Below are 14530 nucleotides of genomic sequence, written 5' to 3'. Positions count from 1 at the left end.
TAAGGGTAAGAGGCAACATCTTGGTCCAGGAATGATAGCAGAGCACACAAAAGTGCAATGGAATTCCTGGCTACTGTGCTTTCCTTTGCTACAACAAAATATGTTCTCTGTTGAAACACTAGGTAAGTAAGAACCTAGCAACTCCCTCCAAGGCACACAAACATCCCAGTGCAAATTATAGTGTTCGCCACCCAAGTGATAACCATGAGTCTTCATCCCCCTCTTGGCCATAATTCAGTGGTAATTGAAGCAATAGCAACTCCCTACCACACCTCATGCTCTGAGGTGTTCTCCCTTGTGTGATAGCTTCTCTCAGTGGGTAAGAAAATATCTGTAATAAGTCATAGTTACTGTACTGGAGTAAAACAGTTCTTAGGACCAGGAGGACCTCTCAGCCGATGTGGTCTAAGTTGCTTGTTTTACAAATGAAGAAGCTGAGACAGAGGAACACTGAAAAGATTGCCAGGGGTCACACTTTCATTAGTGGTAAATAAGGGACTGCCCGTGAGAAGTCGCTGCTTCTTGTTTGGTGGGCTTTGCTCAAGAATGTGTTTATGCTGGGGACACAATAGAAGCATCCAGCCTTCTGAAAGTAGTCATCGATTTGGTAGGTTGATTTCATTTGAACGATGACTCCAAGTAGAGGGAAAATGTGTTTTTCTCTCTTAGGGCTGTTTACTCTGAGTCATTGCTCAGGACAGTGGCCTCTGTTTGAATGATTCATGTCCTGACAGCCATTACAGACTTGAAACTCTTAAAATGTCATTGTGCCTATGATGTATTGGATTTTAGTTAAAACAGGGAAAATGCAAATTGTCCAAAAATGATATTTTTCTATCCCTTTGTGGCTGAGACTTGATAAATAGTACCATAAGAAATTCCAAATGGAAGTTTTTACTTCTTTTTTAATATCAAAATTTTGACTAGTGATATGGATGTGACTTTCTAGTTTGTTTTATAAATCCAGTAAAATATGGCCACAATTGATTTTGTGTCCTAGCCTTCACCAGTTTTCCAATGTTCTATGATTTGTTTGTCATCCCAATGGACAGTCTTCTCAACATGGTCGCAGATGATATAAAGAAGCAACACACTGGAGTAAAGTCCAGGCTTCACCTTCGCCACCTCTGTAACCTTAGAAAAGCCATTAAATATTCTGTATCTTGGTTTTCTCATCTCTGAATTTGTGGGGGAAGTGGGGCAGAGGGAGAAAGAATCTTTAGCAGGTTCCACAGTGCTATGCCCAGCACAGAGCTTAATCTAATGACCCTGAGATCACTACCTGAGCCAAAACCAAGAGTCAGATGCTTAATCAACTGAACCACCCAGGTGTCCCCATCATCTTTGAATTTTTTATACCAATTCCAATCCTGGTCTACTTCATAATGGATGTTGTGTAGACCAGCTGAGTTTAACTCATTCAAAAAATGCCTTCAAAATAATGAAATACTATACACATTTAAGAAACTAGATCTCTTAATCACTTCCCCACCACCAGAAAGCTTGAGAAAATTATTCGGGCAGATCATTCAGAACTCAAGCATTGTGATAGGGTAGTTTCCTTGGGTGGAGAAACAGAAAGAAGTGTAACATTTTCAATAATTAAATCATCTGATATATAAGCATTTAGGGAAGCTGGATGGAGGTTGGGGCTTGGGGGCAAATAAGGATCAGAGGACCAGAGGCGAGTGACAACCATGTAGAGCTTGATTAGTAAGGTTACTCTAAATAAAGGACAACCAAAGTAGAGAAAATGGAAAAAATATTTAATATCAACTAGTGAAGTAATAGGAAAAGCCAAGAGAATCAGGGTAGACAAGTAATTGCTGTCACCTGCAGATCCCCTTTCCTTGGTACTTCTTAGTCTTTATACCTACATTAGTGAGTGATTTGATTAATAAATATTTATTAAGAAGCACCTGTTGCATGCTGGCTTCTGTTCTAGGCCTTAGGAAAATTAATGAATGAATAAATCATGAAATCTCTGACCCATAGAACTTACATTTTTGTAGCAAGAGGAGGAGGAGAAAAGAATAAGCAATAAGCAGATAGAAAATTAGACATTTTCTGAAGAGCTAATTTCAGAGAGCAATCAGTGCTATAAAACATAAAATAGGGCAACAAGATAGAAAATGGCAGGTAGCAGAAAGGGCACTAAATTAGCTAGAGTGGTCAAAAGAGGACTCTCTGAGGAGATGACACTGAGGTCACAATTCTTTCAGTTGCAAGTGATAAAAATCAGCATCAAACTACATGAAGCAGAACAGAGATTTTATTAACCCAGGACAGGAGATAGGATACTGGAGTAGCTTGGGGATTGAATGAGCAATGTGAGCAATGACAGTGTCTGGGACCTGGGGGCCTCAGAGCTGGGGCATCAAACCAAGAGCGCACAACCTTCTTTTCTACCTCTCAGCCCCTGTAGTCTTTATAGATTCACATCCGCCCCCCACGGCCCCATTTAGGCAGACCCGGTATAAAAGAAGTATCTCTTCCCAGAAATGATCTCTCAACCCCAAAACACAATTTTAGCCAGAAGCAAGTTATAAGGTCTTTGTTATGGCTGATTCAGAGTGGTAGGAGGACAAGGGAGAAATGGGAGGAAGAAGCATTTCACCAGAGAAGAGGGTGGAGAGGCTGTAGGAGATCACCATAGCTATGCAGATTACTGCGCTCCACCCTTTCATTTCCTAACACATTTAAGGTACCTTCTCCCCTGATACTAAATTCAAAAACGCCCACCTATCAAAATGCCAGTACCTCATGTACAACAGAAAACACAGCCACACTTTCCAAAGGGACAACCAGAATCCCATCATTGCTACATTGAATTCCAAGTCTTCTCATATTCTTGCCAAATAGTGAATTTAACCACTCCACCAGAGCCAATATAAAATTATGAAGGAGTACATAATGTCTGCAATAAAAACTCCTATTTTGGAAAGCACAGAAAGGAGAAGCAACATCAGCTGTATCAAGTAAGTCCATGGCATATATGGCATATTTCTAAATCAAAAGATCAAGGACTCACTTCCCTGGTCACACAGTAAGTCCATGGATGAGTTTCTCTGCCTGCCCCTGGATATTTGCCAGAAGAGTTGACCATAGCCACTGGCATCCTTGCATGAGCCTGAGACAGAATTAGGACTTGATACTTCTTTTAGGTATTGCAATGATTTATCCACTTTCCATTGGTACAATTACAGCTGTGATCATGACTCTTAAATCTGGCCTCAGATAACAATTTCTTTATTTACCAGGACTCTGTCTTTTAAAGTCAGAAGTCCATTTAAACGTAGAAACTAAGGGTGTGGCAACCTTTTCCCCTGACTTCAGGTGACTCTCCCTATGTACCTAAAAATAAATGCACTTTAGTCACCACATTAGCCAATCTGCTTCAGTTGTAAGAAATAGAAATCAAACTCACATTGACTTAAAGAAAAAGTATTTATTGGCCTCCTAACTAGAATGTATTCTGGGGAAGGGCATAGGAATAAAACAAAAAACAGGTTCAAGAATCAAGATCTTAGGGACCCTAACTGACTTTTTACTTAGCTTTCTACTTGGCTTTCTACTTGGCTTTCTGATTGGCTTTGTCCATAAGACCCTTTGAGATGGCAAACAAAGTGGCTCTTAGTGGTCCCAGATCCAAACCCCTTAATACAATAACCCCATCAGAAAAGAAAATGCCTTCTTCCAATTTCAATCCTGATGAAGAGCCATGATTGGTCAGGCCTGGGTCCTATTCCCACCCTGCTGGTGGTTGTAGGGGGAGTGGAGGAAAGAAGAAACAGTAGGTTAGCAGAAGAAAGATTAAGGCAAAATTTGTTGGACAAATACTTTAGTGCCCCCCCACCCCGTGTTCACAAAAGTCATCAATTAATTAGACACAACTGTACAATAGAAAAGATATTGTGTGTTCTAAGTTAGAAACAGACATTGTGACAAAGTTGGGCAAGTCTTTCTGGGCTTCAACTGGTTCTTAAGGATGAAAGCAAAGCCTGAACCCCTCTTTCTTTCTTTCTTTCTTTCTTTCTTTCTTTCTTTCTTTCTTTCTTTCTTTCTTTCTTTCTTTCTTTCTTTCTTCTTTTTCTTTCTTTCTTTCTTTCTTTCTTTCTTTCTTTCTTTCTTTCTTTCTCTTTCTTTCTTTCTTTCTTTTCTTTCTTTCTTCTTTCTTTTTTCTTTCTTTCTTCTTTCTCTTTCTTCTTTCTTCAACAAACATTTACCAACAGGCTACCAGCTCCCAAGCATTGAGTTAGGTGCTGTGCATCAGTAAACAGCAAAGACGTGGTCTGCACCTTCATAGATGGGTAGTCATACAATGAAACAAGTAATCCCATTAAGTGAAATAACTGGACCCATAAGCAACAAACCTGATTCTATGAGAGAACACTGTAGGGGTGCCTATCCTGTTCCAGGTGTGAGGATGGAGGTAAAGTGTTCAGGGAAGACATTCTGGGAGAAGTCACCCTTAAACTGACACCTATAGGATGAGTACAGGTTAACCAAGTCCGAGGGACAGAGCGCTGTCCAGTTAAAATAGGCAAATGCTCAGTGTTAATGAGATCATGACACTTGTGGAAAAATCAAGAGTTAAAGAGAGCTGCCACTCTATTTCTCCTCAGTGGCCTGAGTTTCACTTGCTATCTTCTAGGAAGAGAAAAACACTCTAGCATATCTATTTCCACTTGTCTATACTGCTTACCCTCCAGGTCCCTTTTTATTATCCCTAAAGTCAAAAGTGACACAGATGGGGAGATGTCAGTGGAAATGACCAAACAGGTTTCTTTTCCATTCTCCTCCAACCCAATAATTTCAAGTACTGCTCCTCCAAGTCCCGTGAAATGGCTCCTCAGTCTGGGAACAACAGATAGGCAACAGAGCTGGTATTTTCCCTAGAAATAGCTGGGCTTGCCTCAGATGTGGCTTTCCCTGAAGCAGCTTGATGCCTACCAGGGCAGTTGACCTGCATCAGAATTGTGCCCTTTCCTGTGTCTCCTTGCTAGATATGAGATGAGCTGTTACTAAGATCTGTCCAAGTCACCAGGGCCATGCATAAAAAATAAATAATTGAGCATGACTAAAATGAATACGCTATTATCAGGTATATTTGCATAATTAAGCTTGCTACCAAAAATTGGCAGAGCACAAACCAGCAAAGTGGTGTTGCATAATACTGACCCAAAGCCCTGAAATGTGATTCTAGCAAAATACAATGAAGTCAGAGCTCTGTGTGTACAGATTAGATAAATGCATCAGCTCAGTGACTAGAGAACAAACTACATGCTTAGAATTTTTTAAATGTAGCTTCTTTTTGTTCAGAAAAATATGATTTCTGACCAAGAATAAGGGCTAGGGAGAAGCAACTCACACCAATAGGAAGAGGCCAGGTCAGTTGTCAGAAGACGTGAGGCATGGGCTCAATTGCACCTATGATGTGTTTCATGGTCTCTAGCCAAACACATTATCATGCTTTGCTTCCATTTCTTCATTTCTAAAATGGTGTGACAGTGGTTCCTCTATCTACCTAATGGATTGTAAAAAGCACACTGAAAACATAAGAGAGATCTGCCCTGCTTCCCATCCTACGGCAGGAACCCCGAGGACTTCTAAGTGCCCATCTTCACCCAAGAATTGGTGGTGGGAACATATTTGCTGTATGCTCTCAGGAATTCATCTTGACTGGAACAGTTGTCCTTCTGACCTTTCCCTCGGCCTGTTTCTCATATTGGAGAGAAGCATCAGAACCAGTCACAAGCAGAGGCCTGGAACTCTAAATCAGTGTTTCTTATAAAAGAGTTTCCAAGTGGGAAAAATGGTCAAGAAAGGTGTGTTATCCTCTGATAACTATAAAGCCAGAGGTTGGAGAGTCAAGGAGAATCTCTCAGGATATCCTAAAACTGAAGTGAAAACTGTCAGCACAAAATCCCCAGATTTCTGTATTTTCTTTTTTTTTTTATAATAAATTTATTTTTTATTGGTGTTCAATTTACCAACATACAGAATAACACCCAGTGCTCAAATTTCTCTGTATTTTCTTTTCAACTTGAGACTTTCGGCAACATTTAGTGGAGAAAAGCAGACTACAGGCCAAGATTTATACTACCTCTGTTCCTGTTTGGTTTTGTGAGAAGAAATTCTACTCAAATATAAGCATAATCTATCAGTGACACCAGTCACCCATGGGTTACCAAGGCTGATTTAGTGTCCTCTTCCTTTCTTGTTTCCCATGGAAGAGAGGGGCAGAGACACAGGCAGAGGGAGAAGCTGCATTCATGCAGGGAGCCCAACATGGGACTCCATCCTGGGTCTCCAGGATCACACCCTAGGCTGCAGGTGGTGCTAACCGCTGCACCACCAGGGCTGCCCCAAAGAAGATTACCTTCTCAAATGATGAGGACCTCTAGTCTATCAATACTGTATGGTAGTCACATGTTACTAATGTAAGTGGCATCATTGTATGCACCATCGTCTGCTGGCAGGCCTCAAATCAGTGAAAATGGTTTCATAAGAGTTCATCTTCAAAGGCTTTCTTTCCCTTGATCTCTGATCAAATTCAGTTATCCAAATCAAACTGTGGTCTTCAGGAGAGAATAGAGTATCCTTCAGCAGAGTGAGGAGTTGGGGGACACTGCAGTGGGCCTAAGGAAAGAACAAGAAGCGGGAAAGTGAAGGACCACGATGACAGTGAGCATGTGGTCTGCTTGAACCATGCAGAACCTGGTGGGGAAAGTCAAGACCGAAGTAGCCCTAACTATGGGGTCAGAGGTCAAAGGTCTGCACTCGGAGTCTTCCAGAGTAATCTGTGTCCTATTGAGAGTGAGACAATGTCTCCAGAGGCTCTGTGTCAGCTCTCAAAAAAGTGGCCAGCAAGACACAGCTGAAGAATTGGAATGGGTGAAGTAAAAGGGAAGGAATTGAGAAGGAAGGGAAAGAAAAGGAACCTTCTGACAGAGAAGGGTAAGAGAAGGGCACCATTATGTAAAGATGCACTGTGATGATCTAAATAAAAAAGGATACAAAATACCGTGTGGCAAGATGTTACATGGTAAGAATGACTATTATTGATTCCACTGGGAAGGACCCAAGAGACCTGTTTGCAGTAATTCAGATCCCTGGAAATAAGTCATTCAGTGTGCACCACAGAGCATTAGAAAAATTGGATTTTGAAGAGAGCATTAAAAGAAAAAGAATGAGCCAATAAGAGAGCATCCTTTGAAAGCTAAGGTTAAAAACATGGTTTTTTCTCTCCAGGGAGGAAACAATTGCTGCGGAAGGCATTGTGACTATTTTCAAAAGCGTTATGATGGACTGGCAGTCTCAATAACAGAGGTGACTCACTTGGAATCTGAACTTGGGAATGAAAAACTGAAAGGCAACAATGGGAAATGCTCACTAGACACTTTCAACTTAAGGTTCCAAGATTAAAGCCATTATTAAGGACAGTATATATAGAGAGAGATGGGGCTTAAAGACAACCTGAGAGGCTTGTATGAGCAGAGAAGATGTTTCTAGTGCAAAAAATATTCCTCCATGTTTATACAAAATTCCTTCCTTCTTGACACTCATAGATTCTGGCTTATGCACAATTTACACTTTCACGTCTCTAATTTGTTGCCCTCCCCACCTACTCACTGTGTTCACTGAAGATCTTGGCTGTGGTTCATGGTCTTTCTATCCTTGTCATGATGGACCATCATCCTGAACAAGTTCCATTCCCTCTAGACACGTACAAAGTAAACATTAGCCCTTGGCCTTCTCCATTCTGGTGACTTCAGCTCCTCCTCCATTCTGCCACACAGATCATAGCCAATCATGGCTTATTATCATGACTAGAACTTTCTACCTGTGAAATTTCAATCATTCATTTACTCATTCATTTTACAGGTGTCTACTTGACTACCTACCTTGTGCCAGCCACTGTACAACAGTCATTGAAGTTAAAAGAGACACTATCCCTTCCTTCGTGTAGCTCATAAACTAGTAAAGGAGACAGAGAAACTAATAGACAATTACAATGGAATATCATAAATGCTTTTCTGGGGTGTGTGGGGATTCCACCAGAAGAGCATCTAATCTGGATGTAGGTTGCCAGGCAAGGCTTCCTGAGATAAGTGATACCTAAAATGACACTTTAAGAATGAGTATGAATTAGCCAAGCAAAGGTGAGTGTTGTGTGGGAAAGGAACCATAGTCTAGACAGAGAAAATAATATTCACAAACACTCAGAGGTAAAAGGAGGGATAGCATATTTAAGGTTCTGAAAGTTGTTCATAATGGCCAGCTTTGGTAACTGATGGACTATATATGTTTGTTGAGAAAGAAGATGTATAAGGATGATGCTCCAGTTTGGGCTTGAACAATTAGGTGAGTGTTGGTGTCATCTACTGACAAGGGAATACCAGAGGAAAAGCAGAGTTTATTTTGTGGTGTATTGAGACCTAACTATCAGTGTGACATCCCTGTGAATTTTCCTTGCCATCATGCCCCACAACTACTCACCCTCATGCTCCACCTCCACCTGCCAATACACAAGAAGGTTCAAATGATTCATTACCTACCCAAGTCCTCTCATCCTTCAAGACTCAAGTGAAACTATTTCTAGAAAATATTCTATGATGACCCCTGTCCATCTGTGCTAAATCCATGCCATTCCATGGTTCACCTCCACTGGTGATGGATGCTAAATAGGTACTTGTTAAAGTTTAATGAATGAATGATTACTTGCCTGAATAAGCAAAACAGAGTGAATAAACTAACATTTTAATAGCTTTCTAGGACAGAACTGTCTTTGAGTAAGAAAAGTGAATCTACACATTTGCGCTTCGGAAGAATGCACTGCAACAAAGAATTAGCTTCACTGCTAACCATATGAATAAAACAAGAATTTGGGTCTTCAAGACAGAAAGGAGTACAAGAAGAAGAGGAGGAGGAGACAGGAAGCTGAGCCATTTGGTGAGATAAAGGTGCACAATGAGGAAGTCATGTAGGTGGAGTAACTGAATATGTTTGTGAAAGATAGAACCATCTACTATATGAGTTTGATTCATGACACTGATGCAGTGAACAATCTCTCTGCTTCCCAACCCCTCTGCAGGGCTAGCTATCCTCAAATGCCTTACTTGGGCAGTTTTTATGCAAATTTATTCCTTCTCTAGAACAAACTGTAAAAAGAAGGGCTAGCCATGACAGAAATGTGTGAGAGAAGTAAACAAGTAAAGATTTCACTGAGAACAGGAGCTCAAATCCATGAGACCTAGGGCAGTGAGCCCTGTGGGATTCACCAGGACATGGATGCCTACAAGGTATGGATGAGCAGCTGAGGTAATTCTTTTTAACTTTTTATGGTGGTTAACTTTATATGTCCGTTTAACTGGACCACCCTGTGGGTGCCCAGATATTTGGTTAACATTACTCCATTTGTGTCTACAAAAGAATCTTTCTAGATGGTATTAACATCTGAACTGGTAGACTGAGTAAAGCAGATTGCCCTCCCTAATATGGGTGGATGTCATTGACCCTGGGCCCATCTGTTGAAGGCCTGAATAGAAAAAAAAGGCTGAGTAATGTAGAATTAATTACAAAAGAGATATTGATACTCTGTCTTCTAGCTAAGATATCAATCTACCCCTGCTTTTGAATTTGAAGCCTACACCCAATGGAAGTTTACATCATGACTCTCTTGGGTCTCTAGCTTGCAGATCACAGATCCTTAGACTTCTCAGCCTCTATTACCACATGAACCAAATTCCTTATTTTATACACATAATAAAATAAATATAATATATAAATAATGTATATAGTATAATAAATATATGAGAAAATTAAATAAAAGGACATATATTCCATTTTTCTGGAGAACCCAGACTAATACTCTTCTCTGTAGTCTCTGAACCTACAAAAATCTAATCAGACAAATTTCCAGAAGTAAGAGGAGGTGAGCCAGAGCACCAGAGTAAGAGGGGAATCTCATTTTCTCAGCCCAAATGAATGCCGGGAAAACACCAGGGTCAATAAGAACACAGTAGGACAGGCTCTCAGAACTGTTTAAGGAATATAAAGAAGAAAATATTCAAAGAGGAAAATAAATAAAAGGGAAAGAGGAAGAATCTAGGAATGAACGAGAGCTATCATAAGAAATTGGTAGGGAGAAAATTGTTCTTGCGGAAGAGAGGAGACAAAAATACTTGCCTCAGTAGGAGCAGCTTTGTCAAGAACCCAGAAAGGAAGAATGGAAATGGGAAGAAAAGATACAGAGGGATTAATGTAGAGAGACAATATGAACAACCAGTCCCACTGTAGATAGAAGTTGAGTCCAAAAGAATGTGGAATTCCTGAACTTAAGAGATGAGAAGTGCAGCAAGAGACAAAGAGAGAAGAGGGCTCAGAGGAGTACATGATGGAGTAAGGAAAATCACCTGAATTTGGGACAAGCACAATTCAAAATAGGAACATGTTAGCACAAGTGGCAAACTCAAGGGCACAATGTGTTGCCTACTGGACTCTGAGAAGAAAATACTAATGGAATTTTTGAGAGAGAAGCCAAGTGGAACACAAAAAAAGATAATTTACGCTACCAAAGAACTATATTGGAGGTTCTTCACTTGTTAATAACATGACTTAGCCATAGTTTTTCTAGTGGCAACAGAAAGCAATTCAAGTTGGCTTAAGAAAGGGGAAAAAAAAAATTATTAGAGGGATATTGAGTAATTCACTGAGCCCAAGAATAGCTAGATCACAGGAGGCATTGGAAGCAGTAAATAGTTACTAAGAGAATCAGCCATGCTTTCTATCCCTGCTTGTCTCTGAGTGTTCATTTCCTCTTCCCAGCACAGAAGGTGGTGGAAGACGGCTGCCTTGCTGCGTTATGAGTAGACATCAGCTTATTTAGAGGCACCCATGCAGATTGACTTGCAGAGGGAAAAATACGAGTGGACATCTAGACAAGCTATTTTGGCAGAGGGGCAAAGGCAGACAATACAAAATGGTTGCAAAGACCCTCCCTTACTGGTGGGGATAATAGAAAAATGAAGTTGTTATGAGCCCAAAGGCCACAACTTCATTGAATAAATGGAAACTTCAAAATAAAAGGTAAAAAGACAAAATATTTTTGAACCATATATAAACAACACCACATCAACAAGATCAGAAAAAGAGATATTGATACTAAAATACAGGGGAAAAAATCATGTGATGAAAATAAAATCTAATAGTAAAAAAACACAATTTTTTCTCTGCTTCTGCTGTCTAGTTAGCTGTGACTCTTCAACTATAAAACATTTCTGCTTGTGAAATAGAAGCTTTGATTATAAAACAAGAAGAACTAAGTACTTTCCAATGGCAGCTCTTATTCTCATGATGATCTTAGAGCAAGACTGGCATCTGTGGGCTGAGGACCTTTGCCATACCATCTTCATGAGGCCATAAGCAGAGCCTTTGCCTCAACACAAACTATGCTAAAAAAAAAAAAAAATCACAAGGGATGCCTGGGTAGCTCAGTTAGTTGATCATCCAACTCCTGGTTTCAGCTCAGGTCATGATCTCAGGGTTCTGAGATCTAGCCCCACACTCAGCTCCACACTCAGTGTGGAGTCTGCTTGAGATTCTCTGTCCCTCTTCCTCTGCCCCTCCTGCTCATGCTTGTTCTCTCCCTTTCTTAAATAAATAAATAAATAAATAAATAAATAAATAAATCAAAAGAACCCACAAAAAACAAAGTCACAAAATAAAAATTGATGCAAGATGCAAGACTGAGAGATGGGTTTGAGTCCCTTAAAGGCTCAGAAGAGAGGTGCCTGGGTGCCTCAGTCAGTTAAGCATCTGCCTTTGGCTCCATATCTGATCCTGGGGTCCTGGGATTGAGCCCTGCATTGGGCTCCCTGCTCAGCAGGGAGTCTGCTTCTCCCTCTCCCCCTGCCTCTCTGCTTTGCTTGTTCTCTCTCAAATAAATTTTTTAAAAGGCTTAGAAGAGAATTATACAGTTATTAAAGACTATACTTATAAAATAAAAATGGATGGATTTCTTAATAAATGCATTTTTAGAGGATATTTACCAGAATTAGGACCAAACAAAAGGTCATATGAGATATCTTCCAAAACCAATTGTTGACTAAATCACTGTACATATATTCAACAGAGTAACACACTTACTTGCCAAAGGAAATGGACAAAAGACTTGGTACTCATTGGACAACATCATGGAAATAAATGGCAGGGGTAAACAAAAAAAGGGTTGTATTAAAAGAGATATCAAAATATAATTTTAAATTCTTATATTCCATTATTTTCCACTAAGAATTTAAAATTACTTACAAAATTCATGAGCCAAAGGAAGATAAAACAGATTATTAAGTGGGGCATGGGGGAGCATAAGCTGAGTCCAAGAATGAGGTTAATTACAAACCAGAAATGAAGAGGTGAATTTAAGCTTAAGGGAAAGCATGGAAAGGAGGGAACAGCATACAAAAAAGCTTGGAAGCAGGGAATATGTTCAGAATGCTTGTGGAACTAAAAGACTAATAGCCCAAGGAGCAAAAGGTACAGTACTGGGATAAAACTAGAGCGAGATGACATCCATAACCAGATTAAAATCTGAGTATAGCTACCAAAATCATAACTTTGTTTTTGAAATAGTTGATCTGTGGCCATTCTCCAAAGTGGGGCCAACTATCTTTGGAAGCTGCTATTTGAAAACAAAGCCACTTTCTCTCTGTAAATAAAATGTCTGTCAAAAAGAATGTCGATCTTGATCTTGAGAGAGGGCTCACAGGTGGGCAAAATGCAGATGCCTTGACTAGGGTAAAAAGAATTAGAAGAAGGCAGACAGGAAACAAAGTAAAGAAAAGAGAGGGAACAGAAATAAAAGTAAAATAATGAAACTTTAAAAAAAATTGAGTACTATATGAAAAGTGACAGATAACATTATAAGGCTAACCGGTATGCACAAACTGTTTAACTGTAATTGTTCTCGTGTAATGTTCTCTTCTACCATCAGTTTAATGCCCCTATAATGGATTTGTTCTATTATTAGGAAAGAGGCAGGACATAAATATTAAACATGGGACATACAATGTTTAGCTTTCTTATACACTTAGTAATGTAGAAGAAATGTTGAGTACATCATATGTAAATGTCTTCTCCTTTAATCCTCTGAGAATCTATGTAAAAAATAAAATATGATACGTAAAAAACATAATTATCAAATGTAAAGAAAAGTAAAAATGAAGTGAACAAGAACATAAATTTTCCCACAACACTCTCCCCTGTCCCACAACCACAAACCTTCTCAGGGACTTGAGAAAAGAACAGAGCTCACTCTATCTAATATCCAAGTAATGTATACAAAATTCTGAAATATAAATCCCTTGGCTTGTTAAGTATTATTTTAAAATCTTCCCAAGCTGTGTTGTTCAGATTCTAGTATCCTTTCCCAGTGTGTCCTTTTAAAAAAGAAAGATGAAATAAGCTAATAAATTATATAAAAAGAACTCACCTATTCATTGAGATCAAAAAAGCTAATTAGTGGAAAACACTGAAAGACAATGAAACTGATCTTTCTGTATTGTGCTGCCAAAAAAAAAAAAAAAAAAAATTAACATGAGTTCTTAAGTCCTGTGCCAAAGAGAATTCTCAATTGGTTGGAAAGGAAATGAGACACAGATCTAAGTCTTCAGCAGAACATTCTATTGCTCTTAAGGAATGTATAATACATATTCTGTGATGAAAGCTGCAAGTGGAAGCCTCCCAAAAGCAAACAGAAGATGGGAACCGAGAAATTGGCTAGTGACTCTACAACCATTTTCACTAAACTGAAATATTTTCAATGGAATAATTATTAAGAAGTAACATTAAAAACCCTTCAGAGGCCTAATATTAATTATAAGAAAGTCAAATAGGCCAGATAGCATAGAACTCTCAAACCTCCCTTCTTCCCAGCTGTCTGCCAAGGCGACATAAGGCAAGATGGTTGGGAATGGTCAGGCATTTATATAATGTTCTTTCTGTTGCCCCCAAATAATTGCCTTAAAGACAACCATTAATATAATCCTTCTGATGAAAATCAGTCAGGCTGATATGCTGGTTTTGCAAATCATAGAAAAATCTCAGGATGTGACAAGATTTCTGGATAAGGTAAAATCTGAACTCATCTCTTTTCTTTTCTTTTTTATTATATGGATTGTCATGATATGGGGAGGGAGAATTGGTTGGGAAGTTGGGGAAGGTGGGTGGTTGGGATATTGTAGAATGCTGACTTGGAGATGAACATGACCCAGGCCCTCCATGTAGAAGAAAATGGGGTCAGTCCAATCTCTGACAAATCTTTCATTCCATTTGCCACAGGACCCCAAATGACCATAGCTACTAAAACAGGAGCAATAAAATAGGGAATAACTAAAAGAACTCATGTTTCTTTATCTTCATTTCCCTTCCAGTACCCATGCCAAGGCTCTGCAGAAGGGAACTCAATATGGGGAAGATTAATGAATTTGCTGAACAAAACTGACAGCCAGTTTGCAGAATTCAAACCAGA

The 14530-nt window shown here is 39.4% G+C and overlaps 1 long non-coding RNA gene across 1 annotated transcript in view; it reads left to right on the top strand.

The window, feature by feature from the left end:
- LOC111092997 overlaps positions 1 to 14530 on the top strand; it is a 43039-nt gene that overhangs the window by 11583 nt on the left and 16926 nt on the right. The window contains exon 2 of the long non-coding RNA XR_005380254.1: positions 5 to 122. This is a non-coding gene — a long non-coding RNA (uncharacterized LOC111092997). The remainder of the gene's footprint in view (positions 1 to 4; positions 123 to 14530) is intronic.

The sequence above is a fragment of the Canis lupus genome, chromosome 28 (genome assembly GCF_011100685.1).
Source record: "Canis lupus familiaris isolate Mischka breed German Shepherd chromosome 28, alternate assembly UU_Cfam_GSD_1.0, whole genome shotgun sequence".
Lineage (NCBI taxonomy): Eukaryota > Metazoa > Chordata > Mammalia > Carnivora > Canidae > Canis > Canis lupus.
This window is presented reverse-complemented; position numbering and strand designations above follow the sequence as displayed.